This window comes from Eulemur rufifrons, chromosome 1 (assembly GCF_041146395.1).
Source record: "Eulemur rufifrons isolate Redbay chromosome 1, OSU_ERuf_1, whole genome shotgun sequence".
In the NCBI taxonomy this organism is placed as follows: domain Eukaryota; kingdom Metazoa; phylum Chordata; class Mammalia; order Primates; family Lemuridae; genus Eulemur; species Eulemur rufifrons.
Window position 1 is genome coordinate 74,747,226 of NC_090983.1, and position 19,516 is coordinate 74,766,741.

The 19,516-nt window shown below is 35.4% G+C and overlaps 1 protein-coding gene and 1 non-coding gene across 4 annotated transcripts in view; both read right to left on the reverse strand.

Moving 5' to 3' along the window:
- ACVR2A (activin A receptor type 2A) overlaps positions 1–19,516 on the reverse strand; it is an 88,268-nt gene that overhangs the window by 50,911 nt on the left and 17,841 nt on the right. The window lies entirely within an intron of this gene.
- Positions 4,597–4,703, reverse strand: LOC138387927 (U6 spliceosomal RNA). Its single transcript, XR_011234013.1, has one exon. It is a non-coding gene; the product is annotated as a U6 spliceosomal RNA (small nuclear RNA).

The following is a 19,516-nucleotide window of genomic DNA, read 5'->3' on the forward strand; positions in this document are numbered from 1 at the left end:
CTTGTTCTAAAGTCCAAAATGTCCCAAAAGACTTCTGATAAATAAGTTAGAAGTATGAGAAAAGAGAATAAATTTTCAAATGAAAATTTCTGCTTGTTAATGTAACATTTAGGCCCCATCAATCTAATTTTTTTTGTTTTTTTAACTAAGCACCTTCCTACCACCATTACTTCTAAAAGAAAACACAAACAGTTTTTTTCTTCCTAGAAAATTTTTTGCCTTGCCTGTTATACTCCATACTTAGTACTTACTATTAGTCTGACAAAAAATAGAAGATTCCATCCATCTAGATCAAGTAATATATTTATATTACTAAATACACAACTAATACAGAACAAGCTAAAAATATAAACACTGTATGTTCTGGTACTAGACACTGTGTGCATGCCCACGTGTAATAAGGAGAATAAAAGTACTTAGAAGTCAACACTTAACCACTGGTTATTTAAGGATTGCTAGTGTTAATTCCTGACAAATTATAAAAGCAAGCACCTAAAATGTATTTCAACACTGGTAACACATAAATGACTAATTATCCCCATGTAGATAACTCCAAATAAATATATATCTACCTTGATACAGACCAAGATTTGAAGAACTCCATCAAACCTTTTCCTTAAAAATCCTCATATAAAATTTCAGAGCCCCAAGGAGAGTAGCAAATTTGTAATGGTAGAATTACCTTTTATAAAAGAGGTAAGCAGCACCTTTAAAAAAATTCTTTACAACTTGCTTATTTCTTAATTCACTTAATTGTAGATCTAGTACAATACAAAAGGTACATTTTGCATTACCAAAATTTTTTAGAGAACCTCATTTCTTAAACTCTTTCCTAAATACATAAGGTACTCTACATAGGGCTTGTTGAATAAAAGATACTATTAAGTTTAATTTATTAAACTAAATAACAAGGCATCCATGATAATGTTTCTTCAAAAAGACTTGAAGGAAAGAACAAAATCTTTAAAAATAACAGACACAGACACACTGATACACAGGCAGAGAAAATGCAATATTAAAGTGTCAGAATCAAGAGATTTCATCTTTAAAGGTAACTGTTCTCACTCTCTTAAAAGAATGACTTGACATCTGGTTGGGCAGAAACATACTTCAAAATGGTATTAATCTGGGTGGTAGCACAGAATAAAGCATCGATGTTAACACCAACTACCAAAGAACTTCACTTTTCTAAAAACAAAAGTATATATAGAATAACAAGAATCAGGAAATGAGCAAATCACAAAACTCCAAATTTATCTTTCAATTGAATAGCACCTAGGACCACATTTAAGACTGCTTTGCTAGGATAGGTGACAAAAACCTGATCAATTTCTAGACCTCAACCTCACCTTTTTAATAATTAAAAGGGGGGAAAGGATAATGGTTGTAAGAAAAGATCTGCTTTCAATTTTAACCAATATAAGTGGGCTTCTTATAATATTATGAGGGAGAGATTTCCATTAGATAAAGAACAGGTAAAACAGGAGCCCAGTGTTTTCCCCTTCCAAATGAGAAAATCCCACCCTTCTAACCCTTCCATCCCTGACAGGACACTTGGAAGTCTATTTTGGTGACATGCAAAAGGAAATCTTAGAGGACACTATGTCTTTCAGAAAGGTACAGTATCTTCTGCATTCAGCTAATAATCAGTGAAATATATACTGTTGCCATACTATGTACCAGGCAGTCTGACATCTAGGTACTAAGCAGAAATAGTGAAAAAGAAAGTTATTCCAAAGTTTGAGAAATCTCTAACTTCAGCTTGAGAAGGGAAAAAAAATGGGAGGATTAATTTTCAAAATAAGACACTGAAAGTAGACAGAGAGAAACTCACAAATCTTTAGATACTTCTGAACCTCAACTAAGGCCTTTTTAATTTCTCCTATAAAGTAAGTAAAAAGGCAGGAATGGTAAATAACCAGAAGATCACAAAGATCAGGGAATTTCAAGTATGTTTCTTTATCACAATGAACTTTATATTTTTTTTAAATCATGTTAGTGCCTCTAGAAAAAACAGCCTTTTGTCTTGAGACTAAATTTAGAAAACAAAAAGATGAATAAAGAAACATAAAAAATGAGTGAGGTATCCTGAGTTAGCATAAAAAAATACATACTAGTCATCACTGCTTGATAATACAGAGCAGCAGCCATAACAACTCCTTGTTGGAAGGTAGTAAGGATACCTTAGAAAGTAAATAAACCCTCTATAACGGAATTCATACTAGCCACAAAGAAACCACCCATTCATACTGGCACTCTTAATCAATAAAACAATAAAATCATGTTAACCTCACCTGTCAAATGAAAATGTATACATAATTGAAACAAAAAAAAGAACAAAATCAGGTCACATATTTAAGTCATAAGCAATAAAATTAGAAAATCTAAGCTAGTTTTTTAAAGAAGGTGAGTGTCATTGGAGTAAGAAGGCTATTTTACTGCAAGTCACCAGAATCTTTCTCTGGACTATAGCAACAGCCTCCTTAACTGGTTTGCCAGCTTCCACTTTATCCCACCCAATCAGTTCTTCATTCAGAAGTCAGACAAATCCTTTACTAAAGCAAACAAAATCAAGTCACTACTCCAACTTAAACCCATTTCATGGCTTCCCACTGCCCTTGGCCTCAAAACCAAAATCTTTAACAAACCTTATAAGGCCTTCCACAATTTGGCTTTTCTTCAGCCTCAACTTACATCAGACAAGTGAACTTCTTTCTTTGAACATCAAACTACCTCAGGCCTCGACAGATTCATTCTACCACTCTCGCCATCCCTAACCTCCTATTAATAGGTGAGATAATGGAGTGGAATAAAACATTGAGAAAACGCTTGGCATTTAGTTATGGTTTGAATGTTTGTTCTCTCCAAAACTCATGTTGAAATTTAATTGCTAATCTAATGGTATTGAGAGGTGGGGCCTAATGGGAGGTGTTTAGGTCATGGATTAATACTGTCATAATAAAAGATTTCAGGAGTGGGCTCTCTCTCTTGCCCTTCTGCCTTCTGCCATGTGAGTATGCAGTAAGAAGACCCACACCAGATGCTTTTGCCTCGGTCTTGGACTTTCCAGCCTCCAGAATGATAAGAGAATAAATTTCTGTTCTTTATTAACTACCTGGGCTCGGGTATTCTGTTATAGCAGCACAAAATGGACTACGACAAAAATAAAGATACTAGTTAATGAAATGAAAAAATGTAAAATATCATCTCTAATTTGCAAATAGTTCTTAAACCAGTGAGAACACTGAATGACTACATTTAATAAGTTTGAAATATATATACACATATATATTTACCATCTGCTCCACACCCAAGAAACTATTGATCCCTAAATTCTTAAAAATTTTATCAGTTAAGGTTCTATAATATTTCTATAACCATTACTTCTTCCTCTAAAAAAATAAAGCTATCTAATTTGCTACTTAATTCATGAGATAAGGGAAAGACTTTAAATCTAAGACTCTTTCTCTAAAAATCCCTAAGTCACAGTAACATCAAACATGCACTCTTTCCCCCAGACCAGAGAGAGTCAACCAAAAATTTCAGATAAACATTCTAGATCAAATGAATATCTCAATCTAGTCCATAGCTCTTGGACTCTTGCTCAATAAAAAAGTAAAAGTATTATTTGTAAAAAGTAATGTTTGTCCACTTTAAAGAAAAATATCTCCACCCAACACTTTTCAACAACCACCAAAATTGAAAAATTGTTGTTTTAGATATTGGTTTGTCTAGATACTATGAAAGAGTAGCAGGTATGATAAAATCAGATTAACACACACAACTTTACTTTATATTACATAGTATATTTAATCTAAATCTTTCAAACTCATAATTTTTAAAAATTTCTTTGTCATTTAAACTGAAAAAAAAATTTTTCTCCAACATTTTAATAGTCTTGCTATATTAATGTTGCCCAAAATCTAACTAAAAGACAACTATTACTTAATTACCACAAAGAATTATTTTAATAGTACCTACATAGATTCTTCCCTCCACAATTTAATAGAACAAAACACATATGATAGGCAACAGTTTTTATTATAAATAACCATATTTCTCTGTATGATACTCTGTATCAGTAGTTAAGAAACACTGTTTTCAAAGAGTAAAAAAAAAAAAAAAAAAACAGCCTGATAAATTTAACACTACCAGTTGTAATCAAGGATCAAAGTTATAGCAGACCACAGACAAGACACAGACACAGAACACAAACAACATAGTCTAGACTAGCCCCCTTCAGAAAGCTTTCATATAAATATCAGTATAGCATATCACTCAGATTTAGCCTATAAATTTTATGAAGTTCACAACTATAACCTTCATTCGAAATGTCATGTTTACTTCAATCATAATCAATAACCGATAAGTTTTACTGTTTGTGTGAACAAGTAAACTATTTTCTAACATGCAACCACCTATAAAACATTAATAAAACCAGAAAAACTCCTAGTTACTAAGCTAAGACTAAGAGGAACCTTTTATATTCTGGAGTATGACAGACTACTCAGAAACCTTGAACTAAAGAACAGTAAATAAAGTTAAACTCTTTACTTTTAAATCCAATAGTGGAAGAGAGTTAAATTAACAAATTTATATATCCTTATGTTCTTCACGAATTTGCATGTCATCCTTGCCCAGAGGCCATGCTAATGTTTTCTATACAGTTCCAATTTTTGTATATATGCTGCCAAAGCCAGCACCTTGTTTATGTTCTACTAAAGTAAATGTCATGAAAAGAATTGTGACTTTTGTCAGACTACCTTGAATGCCATTCCACCATTTCTTCTATGTCCTCCTACACAGAAATGTTTATATCCATCATTCTCTTAAAAAACAAAGATCCATAGAACCGTAACAATTATTGGGGCTGTTCCCAGTCTTCTATTTGTGAGATTTAAACATGAGGCAAAAAATTCTTACTAGTGTAGGCCACTGAAAGATACTAAAAAAAGATCAAAGAAATTTAAATAATAAGGCACTTTCCTCCATGTTAAAAGCTACTTTTGGAATACCAGAAACTAAGTAAGGCTACAGCTGGCCAATTTTTAGGTTCAGGTCTATCCTGTGCATGGAAGCCTGGGATCAAGAGGTGTGGGGAAGAAAGTAAAAGAATTCAGAAACACAGCAGCTTTAATAATAATGCTACCACTACTGACCCTTTTCAATACTCAGTGATGCATTTATTTGTGCACTGAGGAGCTGGGGAAGGAACAGGAGGAAAGGATAGAAGGATGGAGACAAAATATAGTTGAAAGGACATGGGGAGTAATGACATCCATAAGAGTTGTTCTCAGTTAAGCAGCTGGCTTGCAGATGAGTCAGGGGTCAATAATTCTAATCCCCGACCTTCCACTAAATTTGAAGGTCAATTCCTGGTGGAATTCACACACACACTCTTCCCGCTTATCACTTATACCTACCAGCCCCAACTTCCGATTAAAAGGAATTTTGCTTTTTAAAACAAATTAAAAAGAGGGAACAGCCACAGTAAAATTAGAGCCCAAGAGGAACTTACATATCTACAGGTATTAAAAACTTCACAAATTTGATAAAGAGAATGACAGTGATAGGCTGATGAGAATTATATCCCTAGGTGTCACACAGTCCAAGATCTCATCCTTTAATATTCACATTTTTAAAATATAAGTAAGCAACTTATGGTAAATACCTTACACTTGAGGAGAGGTTTTGGTGTAAATACTTAAGAGAAAAGGCAGAACCACTGGTATAAATAAAGAGAATGGGTTTTATCAAATCAAATTTTAATTTTTTTGCTTACTTTAGTACCTAAGTATTTAAAATTTTTTTATAAGTTCCTGCATTCGTTTTATACTGTATAATAAAAAGGGAAAACAAAAGTCAGGGAGAGAGACCCCAAAAAAAGATAAATTAAAAGAAGAACAGAAATAATAGTGAATAGATTGTTTAAATGAGAAACAGGAAAAAGGATCAAAAACTGAGGATCATCCACGGGAATGAAGGCATAGCCAGTATTAATCAATCCTTTTAAGAGGCAAATACTAGTACTAGAGAAGATGTCTGCAAAAGCACAGTACTAGGCATACAATAAAGTTCAACAGTGTTTCTTAACAGAAGTACACTCACTGCCTGTCTATTCTATTTCTGCTTCCCTATTTATTTTGCCACATAATCTTAACAGTTTTCTCTAATGGCTGGTAATGTTTCTGGATTCCTGAAATTAACCTAAAAGGGAAGGCTGAAAACTATAAACTCTTTTGACAGCCACCCATATCCTATGATTTTCCTTTTTTATAAAAATGTTTTCTGTAATACTAAACAGTTGTAACCTGCAGGTGGTGGGTCTGTCCCTTTGTTTGGCATCGGTATTAACATCATCTTGAGTTCCTATGGAAAATATACACAAACAAACATGAAGTTATAATGTGTAACGTTTACACATTCATTTTCAAGCTGGAAGCATACTATTCCTACTTTATGTTATATAGCCAGTGCTTATAATTTATGCTTCTGGAGACAGTAAGAAACACAGAGCAATTATTTCTCAATGTGTAAAACCTCCAACAAAAATCACCAAATGCTAGTTTCCAGGCCTGTTCCAGGCCCACTAAATCAAATTCTCTAAAAGTGTAATGTTTGGGCTTTTGCATTTTTAATAAGCTGCCTGTTTGTTTGTTTGTTTGTTTGTTTGTTTCCAAATGGAAATAAAAAGAGATTCCATTAAGTTATGTGTAAGGATTAAATAAAAATGTTTTCTAAGCATGAAACACTGTTCACTAACACAAAGTAGTTATAGTGCTCAATTGTAGTCTGCCCTCTCTGGAAATGGAGAAAATGGAGGATTATATTTTATCCCCAGAAAATACCCTCATGGCGGGGTGGCTTTATGTTCTGGGTTGGTTTTTTTGTTTGTTGTTGAGGGGAGAAGGGGTTAATCGATAGAAAGAGTATTAAAGGTAGACTACATATAATCCTGAAATAGGACAATCTACTTTAAACAATTAAGAGTCACAGAGATTGTGGAAAAAAAAAATATTTAAAATATTGACACATCCCATACTACTAAATTTAAAAATTAGAACAGATCTTAGTCTTTCTTTCAAACTATACATTCATCTGGTTTGAACGTCTATAATCCTTAGCCTCTATGCAACTGATAAAAGCAAAAATTTAAGTGGGGATGAGGGAGATAAAAATAAGCTCATAATTTTGTGAGTAGGAAATATGGCATCAAACACTACTTAATGGGCCAGATGCAGTGGCTCACGCCTGTAGTGGCAGCACTTTGGGAGGCCCAGGTGGGAGAATCACTTGAGGCCAGTTCAAGACCTCTTCTCTACAAAAAACAAATTTTTTACAATTAGCCAGGCATGCTGGCACCCACCTGTAGTCCCAGCTACTGAGGAGGCTGGGGCAAGAGGATCATGACTTGAGCACAGAAGTTTGAGGTTATAGTGAGCTATAATCACGCCACTGTACTCCAGCCTGAGTGACAGAGCAACACCCTGTCTCTAAAATGCAAACAAAAAACACTACTTAATGAGAACCGTGATCCACCAAGATTCACTTAGTAGAGAAATCATTATAGAAAAGAGTCGATGTCCTTTAGATATCACAATCTACAGGAGTCTAGAATTTAAATATCTTTTCACTTAAACCTATTTTTACAAACTTAAAAACATCTTATTTGATCCTCACAACAATCCTAAAGGGTAAACAGGAATAGGTGTCATTATTCCTATCCAACTCCTACTCCAGACCTTTAATATTACAATGAGTAGATTCATACTTGAACCAAACCAGATCTTAGAATCATTCCTTCTAGCGGTTCTCCAACTGGATCCATTGTGCAAAAGCTATACTTGAGTGCAAAATAAAACTTCCTTGGCTCTACCCTCAGAAATTGATTCAATAGGTCTGAGGTAGACTCCAAGAATATGCATTTGTATCCAGTACCAAAATAATTCTAATGCTTGGAGTCTTCATACCACAGTTTGAGAAACACTCAATTCAATCACAGTCGAGTCCCAAGAAAACAAAGTGATTAGGTCATTATACGGTGGAGCTGGGACTCAATCCCAGACTTCTGTTCTCATTTTCACTACCAACATCGATCACAAAATGAGGCTTAGAAAGTTCTTTCTTCACTTCATAGGAATCATGTGTAAAGAAATTTCCATCAACTACTAATCAAGAGGTTTCACTAAGCTAAAATCTGAAAATTGATTTAAGGAGTAACAGCTTAGAAGATGTGGTATGAACATGTATTCCAAGAAAACATGATGACAGCTCCTTTTCCCCCCCTGGATGTCCCAAACTAAGGAATAACAGGAAGATATGTCATACTAGTCAAGGTCACTAAATGCATAATCTCATCTAATCCAGAAGTATCTACTTCTAATTCTATTAAGTAGATACTATTTCTGTCCATTTTATGGATGAAGAACCTGAGGCTGGGATGGTTGCAATTTACTAAGGAATACAAAGTTAAATGGTCAGGTCAGGACTGGACTAAAGTTAAAAGAATGAGCTCTTAACCACACTGTGTACTGTGGCCAAAGTCTCTATCACTAGGTCCTCTTATTCACTGTTTAAGCAATAAACTGATATAGGATTCTGCATAATCTTTCATTCACTCTTGAGTCATCAAGAACTTTGTCCAGTTCTTCATAAAAATCAATCATTTACCTCAGGTTCTTCCTCTCTACTATATTAGCATAAATCATCCTCCGTACCTCCTTGCTCTCCACATTATTCCTCTGCAATCAATATTATCTGCTGATCTCAGTGGCTTCTCTTGGGTGCCATTATGAATAACTACCTCTCTCCTCCAAACTATGTAATGACATAGCCTAGGCTAAAAAGCCCTTGGTTGGGAAAGATGTTTTTCTAAAATGATAATCACTTCTGTGTTCTTCTAGAATACTGGTCATTATCAAGTTCTGCCATTGCCTATTTTCATCTTGTGAATCTCTGCTGTTCTCATCTTCTAAATTGTTTCATCATCATCTACCAAAGCTCTGTTTCACACCAGTTTCTGACTCTCTCCCAAAACAACATACATACTATTTTGTATAGAATTTCCTTCACAAGGTCTATCTTAGAGATTCATATTTGTTCCTCTTATGCTTTCCCCACCTTCCTGGCATCGTCATAATTTCACCAAATGCTCTAGATTTCAGCTGTCCAATACAGTAGCCAGTAGCCATGTGTGGTTACTGAGGCCTAGAAATATGGCTAATCTGAATTTAGATGTGCCGTAAGTGTAAAATACACACTGGATTGATTACAAAGAATTAGTACCAAAAAAAACCTCATTAATAATTTTCATATTGATAAATAATTTTCATATTGATTACATGTTGAAATGATAGTTTGAATATACTGTGTTAAATGAAATACATTACTAAAATTAATTTCACTTTTTAAAAAAAGTTTTAATGTGGCTACTAGAAAATCTAAAATTTCATATTATGGTTTTTATTTGTGGCTTGCATTATACTTCTTTTGCAGCATTGCTCTAGGCACTCCATAGTCCTCTAAGTTTGACTGGTCCAATGTCCTCACTACAACACATGCCGTATGCGGCCTACTCTATCTCTTCAACCATCTCCTCAAAGCTGTATCACTTAGTTCATCCAATAAAAAAATCCAAAACAATGTTTCATCACAAATAATGTATGTGTGCATTTCAAGGAACATCATAAGCTACCATCAATGTCTTCAAACTACAAGTCAGCTGTCAAATAAATGGGCTACTCCAAGGCACATAAACCACTGTGCCCATCCCAGAAATAGTACTATCCTGTACTTGGAAATTATTCTCTGAAACTCTTCTTATTGCCTTCTCTCCTGTGTACTTAGAAGGTACCTCCAAGAAGGTAAGGTAATTTTCCTTCTAACAAAGGAAAATCCTAGAAACCACAGAAAGTCAAGTATAACTTCTATTGCTAAACTGTCCATATATATAAAACCAAATGCATATAAGATGCTGGGAGTTAGAAAATAAATTATTAAGGAAAAATATCATTATAATTTTCAGAAAGGATGTATGTAAGCATCTACCACAAACCCTGCTCAACCAGATGACCTGGGGACCATGAACTTAGAAGTCATGATCATACAGTAACACTTAATGCCAAAGAAAGAGGTCAAACCGATACTACTTTAATTGTGTGAGGCAAGGAATGTGTCCATGACAACTTTCTTGAATTTGTAGAAGTGGCAGAGATACCAAAATATCAGATAAAAAACCATGGTAGTCCACTGCTGTCAGACTGGAAAAGGAGCAAGAGAGAGAGAGGTGTCTGTTGAGAAATATTCTGAAAATATAAAGTACAACACAATGCAAATTATCAATGCTTTAAATCAACTACACAACATATTGAATATCCACAAAATCAACTTTCTACAATAAGCTTTTTACATCAAAGCATGGTTTACTTTTAACTGGGCTTTACATAATATGTTTAATGTGGAAAAAGTAAGGTATGACTTCTTTTTAGTAGATACAAAACTGGTAGGTGGGACACACGTTTAAGAAGTTAAGTATCAATCATTAACATGTTACTGTGGTGGAATAAACACATACCAAACCATGGGCTCCAAGTTTTCAATGCTAATTCAGAGGAGGAAATGGGAAGTGTGTGATCAAGTTTGCCACTATGTTGGGTGAAATAATTTGCATCAGAGAGCAAGCAACACCAACCATCCAAATAAGAGTCCCTAATACAGAAGGCACTCAACAAATTGTTTTTCTTCTACTCATGCCAAAGACCAATGAACAAACAAAATCGAGTCATAAGGAATGCAAATGGGAGAAAGAAATAAGAGAAGAGAATGAGTAGAAAAATTAATAAGATGTCAATTTAAAGAAGAGCAAGAAGATGACATTTAAGCAGCTCTCTAGGTGACCCCAAAAAGCAGGAGGCAAGTTTGTCTTTAAAATGAAATCTTAACAGATGGCTTAAGGAGGGGACTTAGTACTTGGAATATTTATATAATGAGTTTTTCAATATATATCTGCTCAATTCCATTGAAACTGAAAAGGCAATACAAGGCATAAAAGCAGCTACACTTTTGCTTGCTAGGACTTACCCATAGCAAACAGCACGGTTTTTTACTTTGTTTTTGTTCACAAAATATTGACATACCAGATGTAAAATATGTATTTATAATTAGATACATGATATATACATAAATGTAGAGGCATTTAGGCTAGATATTCTGTAAATTTTCTTATTTGAATAAAGCCCCGACCTGACCTAAAAAGCAAAGCAAATTAAATTATTTCTTGATGTCCCTTCAGGTTCTTAGAATTTAGGTATCGAAATACAAAGAAAATGATCAGCAGGAGGTAAGTGCAGAATAAAGCTTATTTAATAAGTAATTTAATTAGTATTAATATATTAACTCATTGGCATTTACTCAACATTGCCAAAAGGAAGGAAAAAAAATTTTCATCCTAACAAATGCTTAACATCAAAAAAAGAAAAAACCCAACAAATATTAGAACCAGAGGACTTTCAACACAGTAGGGTAGGCACCTTCCTACACATGAGTTCTGGGCACAGGAGAGGAGACTGAGCTTCAGACAATAACCATATCTAAATGCTCAGAGTATGCAAAACATTATGGAAACACACCAAAATAAAAAGTTGAGTCTTTTTGTGCCCTTGGGGAATCTGCAATCCATTCTGAATATCAAACATATCAAAAATTTTTAAATTATTAAAAACAATTTGTGTGCTTATTGGCAAACAAAGTACATGAGGAATGTGAAGAAAGACTAGAAAGGATAAAAAGGATTAATTGGAAAAGGCTTCATAGAAGAAGCAGTATATGAAAAAGATTCTAGCTATATTTGGAAAGTATAAAAAGAAGTATATAAAGAAGGAAGAGGGTACTCAGAGAAAAGAATGGCACATATGCAGAAAGCAGTCTGTACTGAGAAGTAATGAAAAAGGAAACTCATTAAAAGGGAAGAAGGAAAAAACGGGGTCGTCTTCACGATACAGTCACTGGATTAAACAAGAGAATGAAATGAGATACATCAGGGTAAACAGTTCTTGCAACTAAGAGACTCGTGACAATTTATCTGTGGTATTCAGAGTCACTGCATAATGACTTTATAGATGAGCAGGCCTAAAGGTATAAGGGTTAAGGCATAAATCTCCAATATTTAGTGTCAACTCCATCATGGGCAGCCCATAGGGTACTAGAGAGGCCAAAGAATAGTACAAAATATGACATCTACTCCCAAGACTCAAAAGCCTTAACAAGAAAAATCAGAAGTGAAATGGTAAATTTAGCATTCTGGCAAGGTATGCTTTATCCAAAGACTAATTCAAAAAAGGGCAGATATGTATAGTTATTTGAGATTAAAAGTAACAAGATGACCAAGTAGAATATTAAAGGGAAGAAGAAATAAGCCAATGTTTAATTTGATGTTATGCTACATGAGAGTACCACAACTACTGGTTTTCTTATACTTCAGACATTTTTTGCTTTAGAGAGAACACACTCATACTCATACCCTCTCCCACTGATACATACCCTCTTCTCACATACTTCACACACACCCCCACGTCTTCCTCTTACATACCCCTCACACCTTCACATCTCCCACATAACTTACATTCCCTCCTCTCACCTCTCCCCATAAACAATCACATCCCCACACAGCCTCTCTCATACACCCACAAACACTCTACCAACTCTTTATATTCAATGCCCTACATAAACAATCTGGCAATAATTTACCCTTTCAACCTTATCTTCCATGCCAGTTCTAATCCCTACACTGCAAATATTCCAATCTCATTGTCCCAACCTATCTTAGTTCATGCTCCTATCCTCACCTCCCTGCCCCCAACCTCTCACGCCCCACCACAACCACTTTCCCAGCTATCTAAATTTTAACTCATCATTCATGGTTCACTAAAGTCCCATTTCCTTCATGAAGCTTTCCAGGCTACTTTGCCTCTTGATTTTTCTTTGTCCTGGATTTCTTAGTTACTCAGCTGGTATTCAGCTGGTTTCTCATGCAATTTAGCATTTAAATATAAACTATATTGTAACATTTACTGTTGATTTATATATAGAACTCTCTCTTCAACTAGAGCATAAGCATAGGCCACAGCTTTCTGTTTTCTCTACAGCAACACAATAAAAGACACATCCCTTTTGAATGGCTGTTACCCTATAAACTATTCCCCTCTTTAACCTAATCTTGTCTAATAGTTCCCCAAACATATTCAATCCCTGGATTTCTCTGCACAGCTTCACAATATCACATTCAAACACACCCACACACAACTAAGAGGGTCTTGCAATCATAAATTGGATATTGGCTTAAGGGAATAAGCAAAAGGCAAGGAAGAACAGTCAATCTCCCTTATGAATAATGCAAAATCAATTTCAACATTTTTACAAATACCTGGAAAAACATATATATATCAAAACCTTCAGATTTACAGATTTCAACAAGCAATTCTGAGCAGCAAATTACTAAGCCAAAAGGGAGCAAATTTAGAAAGCTCTCTAAGGGATATAAAAATAGGTGAATATTAGAATATTTTCTATTGTTAAAGGAAAAATAATGCAAAATGCTATATTAAAGGATTAGCTCTGAGGGAAAAAAACTCTAGAAAATCATCAAGGACTGTTTTTAAAGATATGAAAAAGATGAAAAGTACGTATGTATCCAAAAAGGGCAATATCCGATGATCTTTAGGAAGGGAACTAAAAAAAAACAAAAACAAAAAACAGGAATTACTAAAACCTTGCACAAAAAAAGCAAGTTATCCACATTTGATACTTCCAGAAAATACAGAGCATTTCCTCAAAATTCAAGAGTTGGTGTTACTTCCTAGTTTAACAATCCACAAGGGCTGCCCATTGCTACAGGGGAAAAAAAGGAAAAAAAAAAAACAAAACTTAAAACGTAGGCTTCAAGACTCCATTTCACCTGTACCCAAACTTATTTTTCTAAACTTATGTGCCATTACATTTTCTACCTCTTCTCCCCAGTCTACAGGAGTATCCAGCATATCTATAAATACTATCATACTTATTGCCTCAATGCTCTTACATATGCTAGCCACTCTGCATAGAATCATATTCCCCATAAAAGGCAACTTGGTGAAATTCTACCATTCTTCCCATGTCCAGTCAAATCTCACTGCCTCCATGTATTACTCTTTTCACATCTTAATGAACATGAACCACTTTTAGAGCCTCAGTCTAAATCATTCCCTTATCCATACTACTTTGAGGGAATAGTAATGGATTTTGTTATTAACTCTCCTGTTTTCACAGTCACTTCTCTCTCTCTGGATTTAATGGTTGATACCATTTTATTGGCCATGACATTGGCACCCCTAGGCAAACTCTGCCTGAGGTTGGTCATATGTCCCCAGGCCTTGGGGAACCTGTCCTTACTTAGCTGGGAGCACACTCACCAGGCTTGGCAGAAACAACATAAAATACTCCTCCCACTTTATTTATCTGGTGAACTCCTAATCATCCTTCAAGATCACCTTAAGCATCACTGCAGAAAATATTACCTCCAAAGTGAACTAGGCCACATGTTTCTTCAATCCCAAGGCACTCTAATATAGATATGATGTGGTGCATAACTGCTAGTTTACTAATCATACTCCTCCAACGAGGCTGTGAATCCTCTAGGGTAAAGACTGTGTCTTATCCATCTTCATAGTCCCAGTCCTGACATATACTTAATGTTTACTGGATGACTAATATATAAGTCTGGACTAATATATAAGTCGGAGATCAGAGTCAGCACTATAACTCTGGACATGTACATTTAGTTAAAACCTAAAGGAGAGATGGGACTACTTAAGCAGGGAAGGGTATATAAAATTCCATAAGGATTAAATTCTTGAGGAACAGCAACACAAAAACAACGGACAGAATGAATATTGAGGTGGCGAGGGGCTGTAGTCAGAAGAACTGGGAGAGTAAAGAGACAAAAGAATTTCAAGAAGGGACAGAAAATAGCATCAAACATACAGAAAAATCAAGTTGTAACCAAATACAGTTAACAAGAATCCTTTAGATTAGGCAATTAGAAAATCATTAATCCCTGAGGGAATTAGGTCACTTACTTAAGATTAACAGTGAGTTGAAGAGAGAACAAACCGTACAGATGTGGAGCCATTTCAAGAAGTTGGGAGAGTGAGAGAATAAAAGGAGATTCTTTTTTTTTTTTTTTTTTTTGAGACAGAGTCTCACTCTGTTGCCCGGGCTAGAGTGAGTGCCGTGGCGTCAGTCTAGCTCACAGCAACCTCAAACTCCTGGGCTTAAGCGATCCTACTGCCTCAGCCTCCCGAGTAGCTGGGACTACAGGCATGCGCCACCATGCTCGGCTAATTTTTTGTATATATATATTTTAGTTGTCCATATAATGTCTTTCTATTTTTAGTAGAGACGGGGTCTCACTCTTGCTCAGGCTGGTCTCGAACTCCTGACCTTGAGCGATCCACCCGCCTCGGCCTCCCAGAGTGCTAGGATTACAGGCGTGAGCCACCGCGCCCGGCCGGAAAGGAGATTCTTTCACATTAATTTATTCAACAAATACTTATTGAGCTCTGGACACTAGGATTGCAGAGATAAACATGAGGGCCACAATCCCGATCCTCATAGTGCTTTCACTTTAGCAACAATAAATTAAGGAAGAAACAAGGCCCAGAAGGACTCAAAAAGACTAGATCAAGTAGAATCTGAAATGCATCCCTCACCTAGTAAAGTTCTAGAAGATAACCAAAGCCTCCAAATAAAGAAATGTCACTTGGTGCTAGACATTATTAATTTTAGTAGTTAATGTGCCAATGGTTTTTATATTGCATTTTCAGTTTTATAATGCGTACTATGTTTAGATGTAAGGCTTATCATTCCAAAGTGACTAGTTTCTTAGACAACTATAGATTCTATACCCCTTTGTAAAGCTCTATAGTACCTGGCAAACTGAGAAGCACACAGTAGATACCACTTGCATGTTGGGTGATTTCAGCAACTAAATGGATTTAGTTGCTAATGGAACTAATGGAAATTATAACTAAATGGATTAGAATATGACAATACTAGTTTTTCTATAAACCCAGTCACTGAAATTCAAATCATGGATTCATTACTTGTTTCCACTACTCATTTGCCACCTTTTCTTCATACTCTCTAGTCTAAAAAACACAGAAATAAGGGATTTTCTTTTCTTCCTATTCTCTTCATCATATTTCAGTTTCTGCAAATTAATCAATACTTTAAAAGTTATAGTAAAAGAAAATTGAGGTCATTGAATATGGAAAAACAAAGTATGTGTTATATCTTTTTATCAATCTGTCTTGATATGAACATGGGGAAGGGAACCACAAATTCTAATGCCAGAACCATTCATACTTATCTAACATGTTCTTCCTCGCCACCCAGCATAAGTAATAGGCACCAAGTAAACAATTAATGACCACTATCATTAAATTATTTTCTAAATATGAGTCAAAAAGAACATACATTTGTTTCTTCTACATGAGAAAATTAATTCAATTTCTCTGAATCAAGGTATAATCATTTTAAGAAGATGCACTTACTTTGAATATTTGATTCACTAATTACTCAAGTGGTGATCACAGCAAATGAATTATGACCTAGTTCTGATTGTGGCTATTATATAACCAAATGGAACAACTTCTGTTGCTCAGTCTTTAAACAGCTGGGGACAAACAATTACAACTGACCCTCAAGCAACATGCATTTGAACTGTGGCAGTCCACTAGTATGTGGATTTTCTTCCATCTGAGATAGCAAAACCAACTCCTCCTCCTCCTCCTCCTCCTCCTCCTCCTCCTCCTCCTCCTCCTCCTCCTCCTCAGCCTACTCAGTGTGAAAACACTGAGGATGAAGACCTTTATGATGATCCACCTCTACTTAATGAACAGTAAATATACTTTCTCTTCCTTATGATTTTCTTAATATTTTCTCCTCTCTGGCTTCCTTCTTGTAAGAAGACAATATATAATGCATATAACACACAAAATATGTGTTAATCGACTATGTTATTGGTAAGGCTTCTACTCAACGGTAAGCTATTAGTAATTAAGTTTTGGGAGAGTCAAAAGTTATTCTTGGATTTTTTAGTGTGGGGTGGGGATTGGCACCCCTCTTCCCCGTGTTGTTCAATGGTCAACTGTACTTTCATTTCAGAGGTGGAGAAAGCTCTACTGTATCAGTCACAGGAACCACAGTAAACCATCAACATGTGAACTAGGTAGCTCAGCATTTTTTACCACAACATAGGTTTCAAGGGGTGCTAACAATAGCAACTGCTGTTAGGGTGCGGGTAGGGGTAGAGAACCTTGGCAGAATGGGTTCAAAGAAAGTCACACTGCCCTGGAATTAGTAACTCATATTTTAATATATGTTTTAGAGTATTTGATTCAAGAGAAAGATTTAAGCCTTACAGACCCTGACTCTGCTACTTCATAGCTACATAGCCTCAGCCAAGTTACTGAGTCTCAGTTTCCTCATCTATAAAATGGGAATAATATTTATTTTGTAGGGCAAGCCATGAATGACCATTATCACTAAAACTTACAATTACTTAGCCCAGAGCATGCTATGACTGACGGTTGTTAATAATGGTAGTTTTAACAAATGGTAATTATTAGTAATATTATTGTTATAGATAACAGCTAGGCTGTGACATAACTGGCCAGTTATAATTTTGACCAAAGAAATGTAATCATGTAAAATTCTGGCACATGTGGAATGACATAGATCTAACAATGGCCCATTAGGAAAATAATTTTAAACATTCTTAATCAAAAGCAAAAGTGATTGAGAAAAACACTTTCGCAGCAATCAAGGGCAGGATTTACCTACAAATTTCCTTCAGGCAACAATTAACATATATAGATTTATGGCTGCCATCAAGCTAGCCAAACAAGATCAAAACAACATCTGCCCTAGAATTACAGCTCACTTGGTACTTCCTATTGCTGTATTAGTACTTTCCACTCCCCAGGTTCGCAACATAGGTTTCTCAAAGTGTGGTACAAAGATTATCTGCAAAACCACCACCTCTATAAAATACTGCAAACATTTCCCTCACTAAGGGTAGGAGAAGATGAAGGAGGCCTCTCTAAAAGCCAGTAAGCATTTCTTACTTCTACAAAAGAACACTGAACTGGAAAGTCAGGGTTTTAGTTATAGCTCAACCAATTAGTGACTGCAGGCAAATTATATTATCTCACGGTTTGAGTTAAAACAAGCAAACAAAATACAGAGATTATTTCAAACAGGTTAAAATAGGATCAAACAGAAACAGACACGGAATCACTTAGAAAACTATGAAGTATTAGTAAATGGATGGTATTTTCCCCAAAATGCTGATATTTAGATGCTGAGGAAATAAGATACACTTTTGGAAATGTCAGTTATTCCACTAAGATACCCACTCCTCTTTATCTCATTTGGGAAAGGTTTTGAGGTGCTGTCATGTGAGAGTACAGGTTGAGTATATCTTATCTGAAATGCTTGGGATCAGAAGTGTTTCAGATTTCAAATTTTTTCAGATTTTGGAATATTGGCAGCATAACAGTTAAGTATTCCAATTTTTTTTTTTTTTTTTTTGAGACTCAGTCTCGCTCTGTTGCTCAGGCTAGAGTGCTGTGGCATCAGCCTAGCTCATAGCAACCTCAAACTCCTAGGCTCAAGCAATCCTCCTGCCTCAGTCTTCCCAGTAGCTGGGACTACAGGTGCACGCCACAAGGCCTGGCCTGGCTAATATTTTCTATTTTTAATTGCCTGGCTAATTTTTTTTCTACCTTTTTTTTTTTTTTTTCTTTTTTTTTAGTAGAGATGGGGTCTGGCCCTTGCTCAGGCTGGTCTCGAACTCCTGACCTCACTCAAGTGATCCTCTCACCTCAGCCTCCCAGAGTGCTATGATTACAGGCATGAGCCATTGTGCCCAGCCAGTATCCCAAATCTGAAAATCCAAAATCTGAACAAGCATTTCCTTTGAGTGTGATGTTGTCGCTCAAAATGTTTCAAATTTTGAAGCATTTCAGATTTGGGCTTTGGGATGCTCAACCTGTATACTACTGAATGACATATTATTCCACTCTATTTTACAGTTTTCTAAAAAGATCCCCTCCCCAAGAAAAATCTTCATATAGAACAACTACTAGTAAATTACATAATTGAAAATGTTAGTATTCTTCCCTGAGCACCAACTGATGTTCTAAAATTAAACCAGTCAAATAAATAAATATAAATATTACAAATAAAACAAACACTTGCATCCTAAACAAAGGATGCCCATCTGCAAAGGTACAGTTTCTCACTAAATATACTGGAATGCCCTAGGTATTAGATTCACTACATTGTAACTTGTTCATATTCAATAAATAGTTCAGAGATAGAAATAGTTCAGAGCTAGACACTGGTAGGCAATAACAAGCAGCATCAGCAATTAGTATTTACTGAGTTATGTAGAATGCTACATGTCAGAAATCATTCA